Genomic DNA, 20,415 nt, shown 5'->3' on the forward strand with positions numbered 1-20,415 from the left:
CACTAAAGTATATTACAGTAGTGTAACCTTGAAATTATAAAAGCATAAACAATAGTTGCTTCCTGTGTGAAGTTGTTTTAGGTTGCAGAATAAAATGTAACTGCTCTGGATATTTCAACTACTCTTAGCAAACATTTATTTTATACATGCAACATTTGTTAACCCCACTTTCCATACTGGCAACTTCTTTTTCTAGGAATCCTGAGCTTAGTGGTTGTTGTTGTTTAACTGAAATGGGATGGATGAAGGGGGATAAACGTCACAGCCTTTGTAAGACTGATTAAGTTGCCAACAGAATTACAAGGAGAACCTGTAGGGTAGAAGGTTTTCCAGTGTTTATTTTTTCCACCGAAACAATGAATGGTGCCAACTACAAATAAATATTAGGTAAGTTTGGCAGTTTCAAAGTTTTTAGCTTGATTTACTAAATACAAATAAAATATGCATGCTAAATAAGATCGCTCTCTAGGGCATCATAATTTTTTCCATTGCAACGTACCCTATTTTTTTGGGGGGGGGGGAGGAATTTAAGAAAAAATACCAATTCAAAACGTTCCAGAAAACTGACATCACATCACAGCCTATAGGTAATTTGATCAAACTGAGAGTGGGAGAAATACAAAAGAGGAACATTTCAGATAAATATGCATGCTGCTAAACAAAACACGAGAAGGAACAGAATCCAGTAAATCAGTTATCCACAGATGAGCAAGTGGGGTTTCTCAGACCTGTCTGATCTTACAGTCTGAGCTGGAATGCAGCAAGAGGCCTCAGTCTCAGCCACTTGCCTGGCAATAAACTGTGGCTGGATTAAAGCTGAGTCAGGGCAGAAGACTGCTCTTCCTGTCATCTGTAGTTTAGTTCAGTTTAGTTCACTATCTCTGCCTCATAAACTCTTGGCTCTCCCTCTCAACCTCTTCACCATTCCTTCTCTCAGTCTCCTTGGGGGAGAAGACAAAAAAATTCAGTCCCCCTTGGCACAGGATGTTTTTGGGGGGGTTAACAACAAACCCCAGTTTGATTACTCAGTTTGACGGGGGGGCTGCAAAACGTGAGGTTTGCTCTGCAAAACCCTGCAAAACAACTGCAAAACTGTGGCACAGGTTTGGAGGGGATCCCAGATTTCGGGTTTAATGAAGTTCCTCTTCAGCAAAAATGTTTTCATTCTCAGCATCCCACGGGGGTAACTTTCGTGACAAACCATTTGATGAGAGTCTGAAAAAACTTACTGCAGGCTTGACCTAACAATATCCACTCAACTATCCACCTGATGACAACTAGGAATAACCTTTAGGTGACCAAGTTAAAGAAATGTGTATATTGAGGCATTCAGGTATAGGTATAGGTGGGCTAGTAAAAATGTATGCAGATTCATAATTTCATAGACTTATATGCAAGGCTATGGGGTGGGGGGGTGGGAGGAAGCTGTTGAAATCAGCACTAGCAACTTCCTAATCAGTGCTAGTTGACTAAAATGGAGAGAAGTGGGGTACTTGTATCTAGTCTGAAAACATATCACAGAAATGATATTGAAATTAATATAATGCATTTAGAACATGGGTATCAGGCTGCCTAATACCCAGTGGGGGAATGTGCTAATTTTGCTCTTTCATTTTTCTCAGGAGCAAAGGGGGAAGGATGTATTTTCAACTTCTAGTTGACTTGTCAACTTCAAATGAAATGTCCAAATTAATATTTATGTGGCAAATAAATTTGCTATAGGTAAACAAGGATTCACATCTGACATTTAGCCTTCCACATGTTTGCTAAAGGAAACAAACAACAAGCTCAACTTCTGCGCAAAATGTGCAGTTAACTGTGGGGACTTCACAGTGTTCCCTACTTTCACCCTCAAGGATGTTTTCCTGTATTGTGGCTCCTCACCTAGTGCAGTGAAAACCTCTTTCTGACTCCTCTACAAACCAAAGATGTGAACCAGCCACACTTCTCCCATCCCTCTCTGAGTGATCTCCTTCCCACACCCAATTGCCCATTGTTGCTTTATAATCCTTTGCTTTCTGTTCATCATCAAACTGAAGAGACAGAAGATGCAAAAGTGTCCCCATTTGCCTCACCAAAGGTTCTGAAATAGATTGAGAGGTGTTAAGTTCTTTTGTTTTTGTTTTTTCTATGATCAGTTTAGTCTTCAGGACTATCACTCTCTCCATCTTGACAAGAGGATCTTTGTCCTTTTAACTGCTTCATAGCAAACAGAAATTCAACAGGCACAGCTTTTTCTTGTCACTTCAACAACTTGCCAGGAAATTTTCACTTGTTGAATTTCTGCTTCTAGTGCAAATGCAAAGCTCTTCTGTTAAGAGAAAAAGCAACAATCCTAGAGGCCGAACAAAAAGAGTGTTCCTAGCCATATTGACGAGATACAGGGTGAGTCCTTTAAAAGAGGCCCCGTGGATACAGAGTACACATGTTCCACGGGGCCTCTTTTAAAAGACTCGCCCTGTACAAGAGGTACAATGGCACTTCCAGCTCTAGCCTATTATGAAAACCAGATTTAAAAGGCTGCAATCCTAAATACCCTAGCAAGGGAGTAAGTCCCACTGAACAAAGAGGAACTTACTTCTGAGTAGACATGTACAGATCACAACGAAAGGCCACAATCAGATGCAAGACCATGAAATGGGTATTTTCCCTTGTCTCCCCTTAATATCTTATGGAAATACATGACAGAATGACATCGCACTGTGCATTCCTCTACCAACTCTCAACAATACTAAAGGTAAAGGGACCCCTGACCATTAGGTCCAGTCGTGACCGACTCTGGGGTTGCGGCACTCATCTCGCTTTATTGGCCAAGGGAGCCGGCGTTTGTCCGCAAACAGCTTCCAGGTCATGTGGCCAGCATAACTAAGCCGCTTCTGGCAAACCAGAGCAGCGCATGGAAACTCCATTTACCTTCCCGCTGGAGCGGTACCTATTTATCTACTTGCACTTTGACGTGCTTTTGAACTGCTAGGTTGGCAGTAGCAGGGACCAAGCAATGGGAGCTCACCCCATCGCGGGGATTCGAACCGCTGACCTTCTGATCGGCAAGTCCTAGGCTCTGTGATTTAACCCACAGCGCCACCCACGTCCCTGGTGGGTGCCTGGGCCTGGGGCAAGAAGAAGAATACATAATATAATATGCTTCCGTAAGTATATCTATATTAAGCAATTACCAAAAATGTATCTTTTAAAGATTTGTTTCTAAACTGCTGTGCACATATTTATATCTAATATACATTCTGTTTATTGTACACAGCTGTGCAAACATTTGTTGAGAAGGAAATTTGTGTATTCTTAAATAGGGTGAACTTGTCACAGACTCTGTGTATTTAGCAGCAACCTATGTTTGGCATGACATTTAGTTCTGTCTCAATCCTAGGACCATTTTTTTCTCAGGCACCATTTACAGGCTCAGATTCTTGAGTGAAAGACTCTGGCACCCTTCAAATATGGATTGTTAGCTTTTTCATAATGTCAGTGAAACCTTGATTCACAAACTGTCAATCCAGATTAATATCCAGTATTAGTTGGCTACCAACCTAATAAACTGTGTTAGTAGAAAATCTGAATGAGCTTCAACCACTGTGATGCTATGAACCTTCGATCACTTCACATCACTTCACACCTAATTAGGAATGTGTTAAAAACACTGAGATTTGAAGTGCTATTGTGCAGAGTTACTGTTAGCATGCCACATTATTTGCTGCCAAATCAAATATATGGTTGGCACATTTATAAGGATATTCACTCCATGTTTCAAATATTCTGTTTAAATTATCTGAAGAACTCACAGGAATCGTTCATTATACAAATTGGCTTATTTAACTGGTGTTTTAGATTTCTAATAGGACCTGAAAAAAACAATTAGCAGAAACTAGAGAATTGTTAGATTTGGCAGTAGAGAGGACCCATCAGCCTAGGAGGCCTGAGCCTCTTTACTTTTTTTTACATAAAATACTGAACGAAGCTTGTGTTTGGCAAACAAGCATCCAGGTTTCTGACTCTACTCAAATCTAAGTAAACTGGGCTTTCATAAAGGGCCAGCCTTCCAGACAGGCATTTTTGCATTCTATGGTGTGTTACCGTCACCTTGAAATGGCAAGATACTGTGGGAGGCAGTATCATGTTCCTCTGGTTGAGGGATCCAGTTCTATGGACTCTGGTGCTGTAACATCAGAGAGACCTCTTTGCCATCCTCTGGTTCAAGGAAGAAGAAGAAGAGGAGTTTGGATTTGATATCCCGCTTTATCACTACCCGAAGGAGTCTCGAAGCGGCTAACATTCTCCTTTCCCTTCCTCCCCCACAACAAACACTCTGTGAGGTGAGTGGGGCTGAGAGACTTCAGAGAAGTGTGACTGGCCCAAGGTCACCCAGCAGCTGCATGTGGAGGAGCGGGGAAGCGAACCCGGTTCACCAGATTACAAATCTACCGCTCTTAACCACTACACCACACTGGCTGTACTGCCAGGGCTTTTCTTCAGCTGGAACTCACCAGAACACAGTTCTGGCACCTCTCAGGTAGCTACTATTGCAATTATAAGAGAACAAGGGAGGAGTTCATGCACCTCTTTTTCTAGAAAAATTGAACTGGGTACCGTCATTTACAGCATGAGGCTCCAAGTCAGGAACCAGATCTTACTCTAGCCTCCGACTTGGTGCCTTGGTAAATGCTAGACTGTGGGGGCATGACATGAATGTGTGGTTCCAGCTCAGAGAACCCCTAGGTAAGAGGGTAACTACTGCAGAACTTCTCATACTTTCCATCTAGAAAAGCTGAACCTAAAAATTAGGTTTCCACTAGTAAAATGCATTAGAAAGATGGTAAATTAGCATAAATCCAGAATTCCTGAGAGTGTAGAGATATTTTCAGAAGACAAAAATCATCCCAATTTAGCTACACCCTCATTAAATGGAGCTGCTCCAGGCAGCCTGCTTTCTTAAAGCTCATTTCACCCTTGATGTTAATCACCACAGAACAATGCTAAGCAATTGTCCAGGTTTGTAAAAACCTAGCTGTTTCACAAAGGATGAATTCGGTTCACAGTCATCCTTGTTTAGCAAGAAGGCAATACAATCTGGCCAATTATTAAATGGCAGAAAGTGAACGAGAATCTTATATTAAACTAATAAAGAAACTGAAGGTTGTATTAGCGCTTTCAGACAAATACTGTATTCTGGAATGGTGATGGTTTGAAGGCACATGACACAGTTCTATAGCTCCTAAGTTGCTTGGATGGGAGACCACCTGGAAATGGCATTTGAGCTATGCTCACATATGCCAGGAAGACATACTATGAATTATTGTTTCCAAAATCACATATATAATTGATGCAATACCAACTTAAGCAAGCTACTTAAGAAGTTTATAAGAAACTGACCCCCCGATTTAAAATTTGGACACAAATGGAAAGTTCTATTGTACTTAAATTCCAGTTTGTGACATTTAGTTGGCCACTGTGAGAACAGAATACTGGACTAGGTAGCCCTTTCGTCTTATACAGCAGGGCTCTTCTTACATTCTTAAGGCTGCAATCCTACATCCGCTTACTTGGAAATAAGCCCCACTGAACTCCACGAGGCTTACTCCTGCATGGTACGGTGGTTAGAGTGTCAGACTAGGACCTGGGAGACCAGGGCTCAAATCCCCACAGGCCATGAAGCTCACAATGCACCTTGGGCCAATCACTGCCCCTCAGCCTAGACTACCTGACAATGTTGTTGTATAGATTAAATGAGGAGGGGGGAGAACAATGTGTGCAACCTTGCGCTCCGGGGGGGGGGGAGGTGGCATAAATAAAAACAAAGCACAGGTTTAAAGCTGATTTTAAAAGGAAATATTCAGTTTGTCCTGAAAAAAAGAGAGGCCCTACTCTCCTGCAGATATAGAGATTTCAATGAGGCTTCAAGAAACTAAGGCTTGCAAATGGCCTTGCACCAAGGGCGCAACCCACCAGGAAGCTCTCCTGTGTAGCTGCCATTTATTTTAATCACTTAATGAGCCTTGTGCAAGACAATTTTCCAGGAAAGTGTATTCCAAGAGCAGTGTTATAAACTCAGATATATAAGCTAGGCGCCAATTGCTAAAACCAATGTCTAGTTCTCATTTTGGGGCCAGGCGGCTTGAAGGTCAATTTTTTCAATACAACTTCATAGTTCTTAAAATTTGTTCTGATTGTGCGGATAAAATATCACAGACTTCTACAGGATGTGTTTTCAGTGTGTGAAAACAGGCAAGATCCAAGGATCCCCAGTGCACCTCCAGATGCACATCAGGCGCCATCCTGGCGGCAGGGCATCTTCACTTGATCGCAAGTGGTGCTGGTGGGACCTGGTGCCTGGTGAATTTCAAACACTGCCACCAAGAAATCCAAATTATCTCATGCTGGACCTAAGCATCTACCACACCTTTTGCATACTGGGTCTACCTCATGAATAGACACCAATTCTTTCCACCAGCCAAACCATCTTTAAAAGATAAATGTGCATCCCAGGCAAACTAAGCACCAATGAAGAGGTAGGCCTACCATACAAACAATGCCATATGTAATCGAAGGAGTATGTGGGTACATCATCAATTAGCATCTTTTCAGAGTGCAACATTTCAGCATTCACACTATCATAGGGCTATGACAACTAACACCACCTGTTGCTTGCTAGGACATCTCAAACTCAAATGGCTACCACTGAGTACTTTTTTCTTTTCTTTTTTGTATCCTGCAGCATCTCTGGAGAACGCAATAGCTTTGTTTGCACACATAACACTTTTTCAACCCTGAAGTTTGAGATCAATTAACATATCTGGCACTTGCATGTGGGTAAAACCACCTAACCCTGAATAAACATACTCTCCAAAAACAATGGCACATGTTAAATGATCAGCAGCAAGTTACTCAAAAAGTAGCATTCATACTTACGAAGAATGAAACTGAGCAATGCACTTAAAACATGTAGGTTTCTATAGTGTATTCAGAAATCTTATCTTGGCAACCGACATTTTTAACTATTGCAGATCAAAATATTTTTGAGCTGAAAAGTAACACTCATGCACTTTCCTAAAGATGAAAGAGCTGTTTGCATTAGTTCTGAATTATATATCACTGCTATTAATAAGGAGGTAAAGCAGAATGCTCTGTTTGGTTTTACCAATTGACCTGATATGAACCCATGCATACGGATATATGGCAACCTACTCACCCGAATTAAATATTTCTGATCCTAGGATTGAGCAATGGGTGTTAAAAGTAGCTGCAACAGAAAAAACTGTCAATTTTTTGGTATTTGATTTTAGAATGTGATTTGCCAGGTAAGCCTCCATCAAACAGTGCTTAATTGGGGGGGAGGGTTCCCCTAAAAGCTGACGACTTGGAAGTAGATTACTGGGGTGCAGATGTGGTCAACATCAATATTTGCTGTGGCACACAGAAAGGCAACCATTTTCAGGCAGAAGAGGAATAAAGAAGACTATATTTCAGCCTCAAGCACTATGTTATAATGTATAGGTTTTGAATCAAGCCCTTAGGGTAGTTTCCCATGAATCGCTCCCACCTCTGGAAAGTATCAAGAACATACAGTATTGACCAACCCATGCACTCAAAAACTGCATCCTACTAATTCGTCAATACCCTTGGCAACAGTTTCTACTTCAGAGTCCTTCTATTCACAGCTCCCAATGTGGGCTGAAGCGTTCAGATTTGGAGTACGTGGCTCCAGATTTCACACTATCAGACACACGTAAATAGAAACAATTGCACAGCTTTGGAACAGCAACAGATAGAAGCAGATTTGTGTGCATTTGAACTGTCTGATGACTCTTGAGAACAGCAAAATGTCGGGGGGTGTTTGGTTTGAAGGATATGTCTTCCAACATGGTATAACTGTAGAAGGCTTTCAATTGCATTTAACTGGTACAGCAGTTTCATTCTTGGTAGGTTTTATAGCCCTCAGCATTTATGTTTATGCAGAACCACCCTGAGAAAGCGCCTTGAGGGCAACAACTCTCTATACAAGTGTTTCCCTGACTTGGGTCGCTAGCTGTTTTTTGAACTACAACTCCCATCATCCTAGCTAGCAAAACCAGTAGTCAGGGATAGGGGGAATTGTAGTATGGAAACTGGAGATCTAAGTTTGGGAAAACACTGCTCTAAACCAAAGTCCACTGCCAAGACTAATGGGTTCTTCTCTTTCACCTATGAGACTAGTCTGGATGACCTTGGCTGCTCATCCCTACTTTATAGTCACTGACACACAACATCATCATAAAAGTTCAGGTAACATACAGCATACTAGTAATTTATTGCTAAAGTTTCCTGTCCTTTATTGTGACTAACCCATTGGTAGTCAACTTGTGGAGTGGCATGATCAGCTTGGATCTGTGGCACTCTTGGATAGGAGCAAGTCATCTCATGCAACCAGCTGTGGCACAGATATATCTGATTAATACCTAAACTAATAAAAAGATCAAAACGGAGTCAGTCCGACACTTCTGCCAGCTCCCAAGATCAGTAGAGGCAGCAGCATCTCAACATACATGGGAGGGAGGCTGTATATGTACTTTCTTGCGTAGCAGAGTGGTACAATTTTGATCTTGACTTGCCACACTATTGCCAAAAAGGTTGACAATCCATGAAAGTACTAAAAGCTCAAGGCCACTACAAACAGGACAAGAGTCCTACATGAGAAGCACTTCAATCCTGGAAATAGAATGCAACCTGGGTATATTTCACTACACACATTTGTGGCATATAGACCTATGATCAAACAGTGTCAAACCTTTTTGGTAACTCTCTCTACAAACAAGTTCAAAACTACAAGAAAACTCTACTGTGTGCAAAACTACACATGCTACACGTACAGCCACACACTCTGTGTACTTCAAGTTGATCCATCAAGCTAGGAAACTGACAGGAGTCCACGCATGATAGTTGCATGTTGTTTCATATTTGGAAATGTTTCTCACGTAGAAAATTTCTCACATTTGATGTGACTCCTGCTTTCTGACTATACCTGGTGAGATGACAACATTTGTTCTACTTCCATGAACGACAAATAATTACAGTGACAAATGACACATCTGTGAGTGGCACCTTACTTAACACCACCACTTCATTCCCACTGAACATTAAATTCATTTAAAATAAACTGGAGGTGGACAAAAACTTCCTTAAAAATAATCTCAAGTGGAATAAAGCTTCTCAAGCTTTTTTTTAAAGAATAAAACTCTCTGATAAGAACTTCCCAAAGCATAATCACTGTTATCTTCCAAACTCACAGAATTTTTAAAAGCTGGTGTTGCTGTTAGAAGGTTGATCTTAACTTTATAAACACTGGAATCAAGGGCCATTCACAAGGGTCATATCGGAGGGGATAATAAAAGGTATCTGTTCACAGCAGCTCAACCACATATCTAAGAGAGGAGCATTCATTCTTGTCAAAGCAGTGACAGGGTTTTTTTAAAAAAAAATGACAGGATTAAGGACATCAGAAAGGAAAAAGTTGCAACTGTCTGGGGATTGGTTCTGGGAGTGAGAAATTATACTCTACTTTTCTGTCAGTTTATTTGAAGAATGAAGGCGCGAGTCAGAAGTAAGTTTTAGCACTTCATACAGCTGATGGCTTACATTATTCCATCAACAGAGAATTGCTGAGGAAAGTGGTGCTAAGATCACTTGTTGGAATGGGGAAAGTTATATGACATGGAAGGAAATGTTCTACCAGGAGAGGTGCTCTGCTAGGGGGTGTTCATATACATGTACAAAAGTATTTGTATTGTGAGCACATGGGAAACAGTGGCTCATTTTTAAATTTACTTTTTACATTTAATAGCTGGAAAACCTGTCTTACTCAGAATTTGAGGGAGAAAAGTGAATAAAGGTAAAGGTACCCCTGCCCGTACGGGCCAGTCTTGACAGACTCTAGGGTTGTGCGCTCATCTCACTCTAGAGGCCGGGAGCCAGCGCTGTCCACAAACACTTCCGGGTCACGTGGCGAGTGTGACGAAGCTGCTCTGGGGAGCCGGCACCAGAGCAGCACACGGAAACGCCGTTTACCTTCCCGCTATAAAGCGGTACCTATTTATCTACTTGCACTTAAGGGTGCTTTCGAACTGCTAGGTGGGCAGGAGCAGGGACCGAACGACGGGAGCTCACCCCGCCGCGGGGATTCGAACCGCCGACCATGCGATCGGCAAGTCCTAGGCGCTGAGGTTTTACCCACAGTGCCACCCGCGTCCCTGTAGAAAAGTGAATAAATATGCTTAATTTCTTCCCTCAATCATTTTTATAAAAAAACAACAACAGGGCATTCTTCAATATTTCTATTCAAGCCAAAAGCCTTTTCATTTTAATGTTACAATATTCTCAACGTGAACCAACCTGCTTCACAGAAAAGGAGTGCCTTGCAGTCCAGTCCTATGAATAACTGAGCCCTGGCAAGCAGCTTCAATATCAGGTAGAATTTGGTGGCACCAGCAAGACTTTACACCCAAGGAGTTTGGCCACTGGCTGCTGTCGGCCAATCCAAGACACTGCGGCAGAGGGGCAGCCTAACAACAACGCGCTAACCAACCATTCCTTAAGAGCAGGGGTCAGCAAACTTTTTCAGCAGGGGGCTGGTCTACTGTCCACTGTCCCTCAGACCTTGTGGGTGGCCGGGCTATATTTTGGGGGGAAATGAACGAATTCCTATGCCCCACAAATAACCCAGAGATGCATTTTAAATAAAAGGACACATTCTACTCATGTACAGACACGCTGATTCCTGGACCGTCCACAGGTCAGATTTAGAATGCGATTGGGCCGGATCCGGCCCGGCCTTAGTTTGCCTACCCATGCTTAAGACACTATGCAACAGCTTCATGCAAATGCCTTTCACAGGTGAAATGTGGTTGAATCTGGACCACAGCAGAGGTGGGCTGCATATAAAATTCAGAATATTTTATTCGTACAGTCCCCTGTCTGCCTTTGGAGCTACCACAGAGCCAGCTATAGCTGAATAAGCCTGAGTGCCTGAAATATGATAGTAACTGGCTGTAATGGGAGTTCAGCTGACAGGCAATGTGACAAGACAGACCTGCCCTATTTTCCTCACCTAGGATGGATGTCACTAAGGCTGCATCGGTCCAAGCCACTTTCTGCACCAATCACAGCTACACAGAACTGAAGTGCTTGAATGTAACAAAAACCAGCATGACAATCACATTTTCAAGCATAAAAAAATTCCTTCCAGTAGCACCTTAAAGACCAACTAAGTTAGTTCTTGGTATGAGCTTTCGTGTGCACACAGTGTATCTGAAGAAGTGTGCATGCACACGAAAGCTCATACCAAGAACTAACTTAGTTGGTCTTTAAGGTGCTACTGGAAGGATTTTTTTTATTTTGACTATGGCAGACCAACACGGCTACCTATCTGTAACATTTTCAAGCATGCGATGTATGGGTGTGCACTTTTAGAGACTTGCACTTTTAATTTCACTAGTTGCAGACACAAAGTTCTTTGTATTAAATCTATCTGAGCCACTTGCCACTCCAAAGCCAGATTACCATGGCTAATATCAAACAGCTCTATTTCAAACAACTATTTGTTTGTTTATTAAATGTGTATACCTCTCTTCATCTGTAAATCTCAGGGCGGCTCAAAACATTAAAAATACAATATAAAAAATATATAATAAGAACAAGAACAAAAATAAACCAATAATCCTCCTTCCCACAACACATTTAAAAGTGTATTGGATGTTTATCAGCCCAAGGCCTGGCAGAAGAGGAACGTTTTTGACTGGCACCTAAAGGTGTATAATGCAGGCGCCAGCACATAAATGGTACCTGAAAATGAAGTTAGTATAAAGACTTGCAAAGCTAAGTTGAAAGTATTTTCACACTAAGATTTGGCTATTTGGGGTAAAATTGGTCAAAAGTGAACTTTGATCTTTTCTATCACAAAGCAAGCGCATATAGATTAAATCAATGGTTTCATAGGCTTATCAGAGATTCTTTAATCAGAAGATCAGCAATGACAGGTCAGTTTGCTTAAAATAAATAACTTGCCCACTACTGCCAATCTTCCCCTCTAACGTGCAGACACAGAACCCTCTGCTAAGAAGTATTCTCTGTTTGCAGAGAACTATGATGAAGCCCAACAGCCCTAACAAATGCTCTTGAAGAACAGATTGTCAACACCAGACACACCCCAGAATCTTTTGCAAACCAACAGTGGCTCCCTAGTAGACATGTTGACATTGAAATGGTAGAAAACTTGAAAACTCTTGGCTAAGGCAACTTCTGGCATCACTGCAGTATATGTTAGCTCCATTTCTACCCTTGATAAATTTTAGCAGCCTTAAGATCACTTTGCAAGACATTACAGAAAGAGGCGCAGGTTCTGCACTGTATGCATGGATAAAAATCACACACATAATGTTCCCAAACATTATGGAGAAGAAGCATTTACGTACAAAAGTTAACACATACCAGCTTCTGTTATGTGAAGCAGCTGTCAGTATATTTAAATAAGATCTCTCTTAGGTGCAAAGTTTGGCTATGACCTAGCAAAAAGCTTCTTAAGTGTCAGTAATGTCTTCCGCAAGGTAAATACCTTTGTGAAACAGGTCATCACAGGTTAGAAGCAAAATAGAGCTTCTGAATCAGGGGTAACAGAAAGCCTGAATTACAGTTTTAGGCTGAAGCTCAGCAAAAGAGCAGGGACCAAAGATGTTGTAACGGCATCATCCAATGCCCTCCCCCCAGGCTCTGCTGGCAGAGTGGAAGTGAATGCCATCCACTTCCAAGCTTTTTTTAAAATGTGACTTTTTTCATTTCCCTCCCACTGTTTTCAAAGAGAGGGAGAGGTTCAGACACACTCAGAAACATATCTAGCTTTCCCCTGGGTTTGGGGGTTTAGTAGGAGACCAGGATGACTTGGGATCTTTTGGATATCAGCAACTTCCCAGAATCCCCCCTATTTGGTCCTTTCCATGTCAGTGCTCTCATCAGTTGGACCAGGGCATCAAAGAGGAGGCTCAGACATCTGCTCTCCCCACCTGACGTCAGGTAGAGCTATTCCATCCTTCAGCCCCTGAGACACTGTCCCAGGACCGTAGGAATGCATAGAAAGATACTATGAAAATATAATCAGATAACAAGGAGAAATATATATATGGATAACTTCAAGGATAAGCAGACATATAAAGTTAAACACTGCTAGAAAAAGGGTATAAAAATACATTTGGAGTCTAGATTTAAAAGTGTAGCTTTACCTTTAAAGCACACATTTTCACACACCATTGCATTTATTAAATAATATAGCAAGCATTTTAAACTAGAAATACCAATTCTTGCAGGAAGATTTAGGGCAATTTATGTGGAGCATATGAAAATCTAGAGCCCACTTGTAATTAGTTATGAAGATGTATCTATTTATCACCAAATCCTAATCACATGACCACAGCATTTACAAAACTGAAATTCCAACATGATAAAGTGATTTTAACAAATCCAAGTTAAACTGAACTTCAAGCCACAAAAGTGTGTTTCTTCAATTACACCCCAACACTAGAAGTACAGATCTCAAGTTCGCATACACTAGCCTGAGGTAAATCATGTTTGCATCACATTTACTAACACATTATCTCCTACTTTTTTTTGACAGTGCACCCATCCCAGAATAGCAGAGCCACTCAAAATAATTTCTGAAACAAAATTCTTTAGTTATCAATAGCACTATAGATAGTTCATCTCAACTACGGATTTGATCACCTCTCCTATTGCTTCCATCAAAGGAGGTCTTAAAACTATTTACTATGTGAGAACAGTTGGCTAAATTGCTGGACATGAACTTCCTTAATGGCAAAATCAAGAAGAACTCTGAGAAGTATCAAATAGTGGAGTGGAGAATTCAGAAACAAACAAAAACAATACTTCATTACAACAAATAACACTCATATAGACACCTGAGGCCATGAACACCTTGAGAGCCCAGGCTGCTCCGATGTGGGCAAGCCTCAAGTTAGTTACTTGCTGATATCAAGCCCAGACTTCTGCAGATCAACTCACAACTATGCAGTAACCTTAAATTGCGCCAGGGCGAAATCCCCAATAAACCACAGCAAACCACACTTTCCCCCTTTTTCTTTTCCTTTTGTACACCATCAAACCCATGTGGCAGCCTTCCAGTTTAAACTGCAGTTGGGCTATGGGAACCACCATAGTACAAGCAAGGCGCCGGTGTGAACCAGCCCTTAGTCACCACACAAGCAGAGACTACTCCTTGGCACAACTTGGGGTGGGTTGAGAAAGCAGATAAAATCAATGGTAGCTTTTCAATGCAAGCTATTTAAATCCTTTTAAAAGAGAGAGTGTGTGTAAGAGGAGTTACACATTTCTGAAAGATCTAAGGACCCCTTCCACTTCTAGAGAGGTGGGTGGGGAGGCAAATCGCCATGGGGAAGAAGACTTATTATTATTATTATCAAAACCAGCTTATGCTTTGTGGGGAGGAGGGCTATAATTACCAGGAGTGGGGTAGAAGGAGAAAGTCTCCAACTCTGGACCAGGAAGACCACCACCACCCTTTCCCTGGAGGGCATTTGCTGCAGTCGCAGAAAGTTGAGGGCGCGCATACCCTTCAAACCCACCTCCCCAATTCCCTCTCCTTTTCCCCTTTTCTTAAACCAACACCTTCTTTGACATAGTCACCCCCCCAAAAAAAACCCCCAAACCCACAAAATCCCAGAGGTGTGTGGCGAGCAAGAGCTTTTGGCCCTCCGCACCTTTGGCACATCCACCTGCCCCCCTCCCCACCTGCCCCCCTCCCCAATAACAACCCCCTTCCCGTCGAGGGAAGCAGGGGGCGGCGGCCCCGTCACGCGAGGCGTGTTTTTTTTGGGGGGGTGAGGGCGCGGGGGGGGTGGTCTCCCCTCACGGCCGCCCCCCCCAAAAAAACACCTCTGGCCCACAGGCGTGAGGGAGGGAGGGAGGGAGGGAGGGAGGGAGTCAGCCCTCGGCGGGGGCCTCCGCCGCAACTCCGGGCAGGGGAAGGAGGCGAGAAGGGGGGAGAAGACACTGACCTGGCTGGGGGGAGAAGGAGGAAGAGGAGGAGGAGGAGGAAGCAGCGGCAGCAGCAGCAGCAGCAGCAGCGAGGACGGCGCCGGCCACGCGGGTGGGGTGGTGGGGGGAGGGAGCCCGCTCCCCTCAGACACACTCGCCGGTGGGGGATATTTATTTTTTAATTTATTTTTAATATATATATATATATATATATATGCAGATATGGAGACAGACGTGTGTATATGTGTATCTATATCTATATATATATATATATATATAAACGGAACCCGGAGAAGGTTAGAATGGGGGTGGGGGGGGAATTATTCCGGTCGGGAGTTAGTACAACAAAGAGGCGGAAATAGCCGAGCGGAGCCGAGCGCGCCCGAGCGGGGGCGCCGCCGCGAGGCCCGGAGCATGCGCGCTCGGGACGGACCCAGCGCGCGCCGCCTCGCCGCCAACACCAGCAGCAGCAGCAGCAGCAGCAGCTGGTGCCGGTCGGCGGGCCAAGTCCCTCAGAACCTGGGCAAAGGGAACCTTCGGCGGGGGGGGGGGGGGAAGGGGCGGGGCCTGGCAGGGGCTGGCGACGCCCACGGGAGAGGGGGAGTGCGTCGGAGGGCGCGAGGACCTTTAACGCACACGCCGCCGCCGCCCCCCCTCCCCACGCGCGTGTGTGTGTGTGCGCGCGCGCGCGCGCACGCACGCACCTTCCGTTCCCATGGCGACGGGGCTGCTGCTTTCTGGGCCCAGGTCGCGGCTCGCGCCCTGATGGAAGTGGGGCTCGCCCCCCCCCCGCATATTCACGACCCCCGCGTTTCTTTGCCACTCGCTTTTCCTCCACGCTTGCGAGATCGCCACACAGCAGTGTTAAAGCGACAGCTGCTGCTGCCCTGTTGCCTTCGCTAGCGTGTCAGCAAAATGTTTTGGAAACTCCTAATAAAATAAAATAAATAAAAACTCAGTCACGCTTAGCGAGGTCTTGGGTATATATACAGTTACAGATGGGTAGCCGTGTTGGTCTGCCATAGTCAAAATAAAAAAATTCCTTCCAGTAGCACCTTAAAGACCAACTAAGTTAGTTCTTGGTATGAGCTTTCGTGTGCATGCACACTTCTTCAGATACCACGAAATGCACACGAAATGCATGCACACGAAATGCATGCACACGAAAGCTCATACCAAGAACTAACTTAGTTGGTCTTTAAGGTGCTACTGGAAGGAATTTTTTTTATTTTGGGTATATATAATAAGACTTAGGGCAGAGCTTCCCAAGTTTTCCGTCTCCGCGACACTTTTTAGACATGCACCATTTGGCCACACAGTAATTCAGTTTTACTAACAAACCGGAGGTTAAGCTAATATCCCGTATAAAAGCGTTCGCGCGACGCACCTGCACACTGCAGGTGACACAGTAGTCTGTCACCACGCACAGTTTGGAAAGCTCCAATTTAGGGGCTTACAGAGCGATTGCATCCCCACACCAAGATGAATTGCTGTTTGAGTCCCACCCCAGTTCATACATTTTCTGGCTACTTGTCTGTGACTACACATAGAACTACAGTGGTACCTCGGGTTACATATGCTTCAGGTTACATACGCTTCAGGTTACAGACTCCACTAACCCAGAAATAGTACCTCAGGTTAAGAACTTTGCTTCAGAATGAGTACAGAAATTGTGCTCCGGCGGTGCGGCAGCAGCAGGAGGCCCCATTAGCTAAAGTGGTGCTTCAGGTTAAGAACAGTTTCAGGTTAAGTACGGACCTCCGGAACGAATTAAGTACTTAACCCAAGGTACCACTGTATAGAATTGTAGAGTTGGAAGGGACTCTGGGGGTCATCTAGTGCAACTTCAGGAATGCAGGAATATCAGCAAAGGCATCCCTGACAGATGGCCATCCCACCTCTGCTTAAAAACGTCCAAGGAAGGAGACTCCACAACCTCCCAAAGGAGACCATTTCACTCTTGAACAGCTCTTACTGTTATAAAGTTATTCCTGATGTTGAGTCGGCATCTCCTTCCTTGGAGCTTGAAGCCACTAGTTTGGGTCCTACCCTACAGAGCAGGAGAAAACAAGGTTGCTCCATCTTCCATGTGGCAGCCCTTGAGATATTTGAAGATGGCTATCATCTCTCCTCTCAGTCTTCTCCAAGCTAAACATGCCCAGCTCCTTCAACCGTTCCTCATATGGCTTGGTTTCCAAGCACTGCTGTAGTAACGTTTGGGAAAGAGCCACACTGAATGGAACTGATTCCATGTGTCCTCCATGTGTGGCGAGTTGTGTCCCCTCTCCCCTGCCACTGCTGCATCTGTATTCACTATCTGTCGTGGCAGTGGGTTAATCCTCTGCCAAGCACTCAATAACACCCACTGCTGCTGCTGCTGACATCTATCTCCCTTGGGTAGGGTTGCCATACGTCCAAAATTTCAAGGGTGAAATTAGCGTACGGTGGGAATTTTGAAAAATCGTCAAAATGTTTTTGAAGGAGGAAGTGTGTATAGTGGTACCTCTGGCTGCAAACGGGATCCGTTCTGGAGGCCCGTTCACAACATGAGCAGAACGCAACCCGCATCTGCGCATGTGCAGGACACCCGCTTCTGCGCATGCACCTGACGTCATTTTGAGCATCTGCGCGTGCGTGAGCGGTGAAACCCGGAAGTAACCCTTTCTGGTACTTTCGGGTCGCCACGGGACGCAACCTGAAAATGCTCAGCCTGAAGCAAATGTAGCATGAGGTATGGCTGTATTTGATTATCACTCTCCGCCTTTTTTGCCTTTTCTCCCCGAAAAGGCTCAAGCACTGCTGCAATGCCCTGCACTGAATGTATAAATTATTCCACCAAGCTAAGGCTACCCTGTGTGATTGGAGACTATGACTGGATTTGGTGGGGGGGGGGCAGGGAGAAAACGTCCCTGGATGTGCCTGCAACTCTGGTTGTGTGGTTAGGGAACTGCACTGCTCAGTCTGTAGAGCATGAGAATCTTAATCTTAGGGTTGTGGGTTCAAGCCCCACATTGGGCGAAAGATTCCTGCATTTCAGGGGGTTGGACTAGATGACCCTCGTGGTCCCTTCCAACTCTACAGTTCTGTGATTCTCTGATAGCTCCCTTTCCTTTGCCTCCAATGTGATTGCATCTGCTACACCACACAGGCTAGGCATACAAGAGGTGAGGGGATGCATTTTCCCGCCTCGCCCTGGCAGGGATCCAACTTCCCTCTCCTGCTTTTGAAACCTTTGGCTTACAGAGTGAGTCACTTGAGGTTGTTGCTGTCAGTGGGTGTTTTGCAGCTCCTGTTTCTTGCCTGTCCTGGCCTTTCCCTCGGGCTGGTTGGCAAAAGGGACTTTCCCTCCCTCGTTCCCCTCTTGAACTCTCTTCCCAGCAGGAGCGCTCTGTGTGCTCCGACCTGGGGAGCCATATGGGTGCTGTGTTATGTAGGCTCCCCTTCCTTCCTTTTGGGTGCGTGGGGTCATAAAAAGTGGTTGTGGGTAGCGTGAAGTAAAGGTAAAGGGACACCTGACAATTAAGTCCAGTCGCAAATGACTCTGGAGTTGCAGTGCGCGTTTGTCCGCTTCCGCAGACAGTTTTTCCGGGTCATGTGGCCAGCATGACTAAGCTGCTTCTGCCGAAACCAGAGCAGCACACGGAAACACCGTTTACCTTCCCGCCAGAGTGGTACCTATTTATCTACTTGCACTTTGACGTGCTTTTGAACTGCTAGGTTGGCAGGAGCTGGGACCGAACAACAGGAACTCACCCCATCGTAGGGATTCGAACCGCCAACCTTTCAATCGGCAAACCCAAGCGGCACAATGGTTTAACCCACAGCGCCACCTGCATCCCTGTCAGTGGCATAAATGGGTTCAAACTCCAACCTTTAGGATTCCTGGGTGTTGACAATACTGGGTCATCGCTGGCTCTGGTATTAGTGAATTTGGGGCACTGGTCTCATTTTTTACATTCATTTTCCAAATTTTTATTTTTTACATGTTGTGAAGTGTCCTCAGTCTTACGAGTTCATTCATATATTTGTGAGCAGCATCCTTGACAGAGTTCCAGAAAGCTAGGCTTTGGTAGCTTCCAGGGGCTCTGGGATGTTTGTGCCTGAGGTTTTCCTGTGTTGCAATTTCCCCCTTCACCTCCAGGGCTGGGCAGGTATAGCCTACATAAGCTGCGTCTCCCATCCACTGGGGAAAATAAAATTAAATAATTATTATATAGGATGGCTTGGAAAGGACACACACTTACCCTGGCCGTGCTTTCCTGGGAGTAAGTGCTCAGATAGACTTACTTCTGAGCAGACAAACAGAGGATCGCATTGTAAAGCATGTATACCCTGCCTTTTCAACAACTGCTCAAGAAGGCAGCTTGGAAAACCATAAAAACCTACATAACTTTTAAAAAAATCGTAAAAGCGATGGCAGTAATGCAGCTGCATCAAATTTTAATTTTAACATTGATTCACGATGTCGAATCAAGACCTATGTACTCTGTATTTGCCTCTTTCTTTTTTTAAGTGGTTAATATGCCCTCCGCCGATAGTAATGTTGCTGCATTAGTGAGCTATTTTCCAGTTGTGTGTTTAATAATTGAAATAGTGTGACACACAAATCATTTCACTAGAGTCACAATATACTCCTTGATATTCTGTTTGATAATCCCATTTAACCCTTTTATACCTGCAATAGACTTCAGCATATTGTGGTGGAGAGCCAGTGTAATTTGAATTTTATCTTCACAACAAGCCAGAGAGGTAGAGTCAGATGGAAGGCAGCAATGTGTCTTCTGTGGGGATTTGAATTCAGGTCTCTCTAGTCTAAGTCTAGCTTGCTGTTTCATTAAGCCACACAGGCTATCCTAGATAATGTTATATCTCTGCCACCCTTGAGATTTTACTTTGCTGAAGAGTAGAGATATTTAGACTATTTAAAGCTATGGTTTTCCTAGTAGTGATATATGGAAGTGAGAGCTGGACCATAAAGAAGGCTGATCGCTGAAGAATTGATGCTTTTGAATTATGGTGCTGGAGGAGACTCTTGAGAGTCCCATGGACTGCAAGAAGATCAAACCTCTCCATTCTTAAGGAAATCAGCCCTGAGTGCTCACTGGAAGGACAGATCCTGAAGCTGAGACTCCAATACTTTGGCCACCTCATGAGAAGAGAAGACTCCCTGGAAAAGACCCTGATGTTGGGAAAGATGGAGGGCACAAGGAGAAGGGGACGACAGAGGACGAGATGGTTGGATAGTGTTCTCGAAGCTACCAACATGAGTTTGACCAAACTGCGGGAGGCAGTGAAAGACAGGAATGCCTGGCGTGCTCTGGTCCATGGGGTCACGAAGAGTCGGACACGATTAAATGACTAAACAACAACAAC

The 20,415-nt window shown here is 44.2% G+C and overlaps 1 protein-coding gene across 5 annotated transcripts in view; it reads right to left on the minus strand.

The window, feature by feature from the left end:
* PCGF3 (polycomb group ring finger 3) overlaps positions 1-15,337 on the minus strand; it is a gene marked incomplete at its 5' end in the record, with an annotated part of 48,865 nt that extends 33,528 nt beyond the window's left edge. For 3 of the 5 annotated variants that reach the window (XM_082205164.1, XM_082205162.1, XM_082205161.1), the window contains one exon: positions 15,063-15,127. Of the gene's footprint in view, positions 1-15,062 lie in introns of all 5 variants that reach the window. The other 2 variants (XM_082205165.1, XM_082205163.1) reach the window with 2 other exon arrangements.
* Between the last annotated feature and the right edge of the window lie 5,078 nt (positions 15,338-20,415).

This window comes from Podarcis vaucheri, assembly GCF_965113315.1.
Source record: "Podarcis vaucheri genome assembly, chromosome: 17".
Classification (NCBI taxonomy): domain Eukaryota; kingdom Metazoa; phylum Chordata; class Lepidosauria; order Squamata; family Lacertidae; genus Podarcis; species Podarcis vaucheri.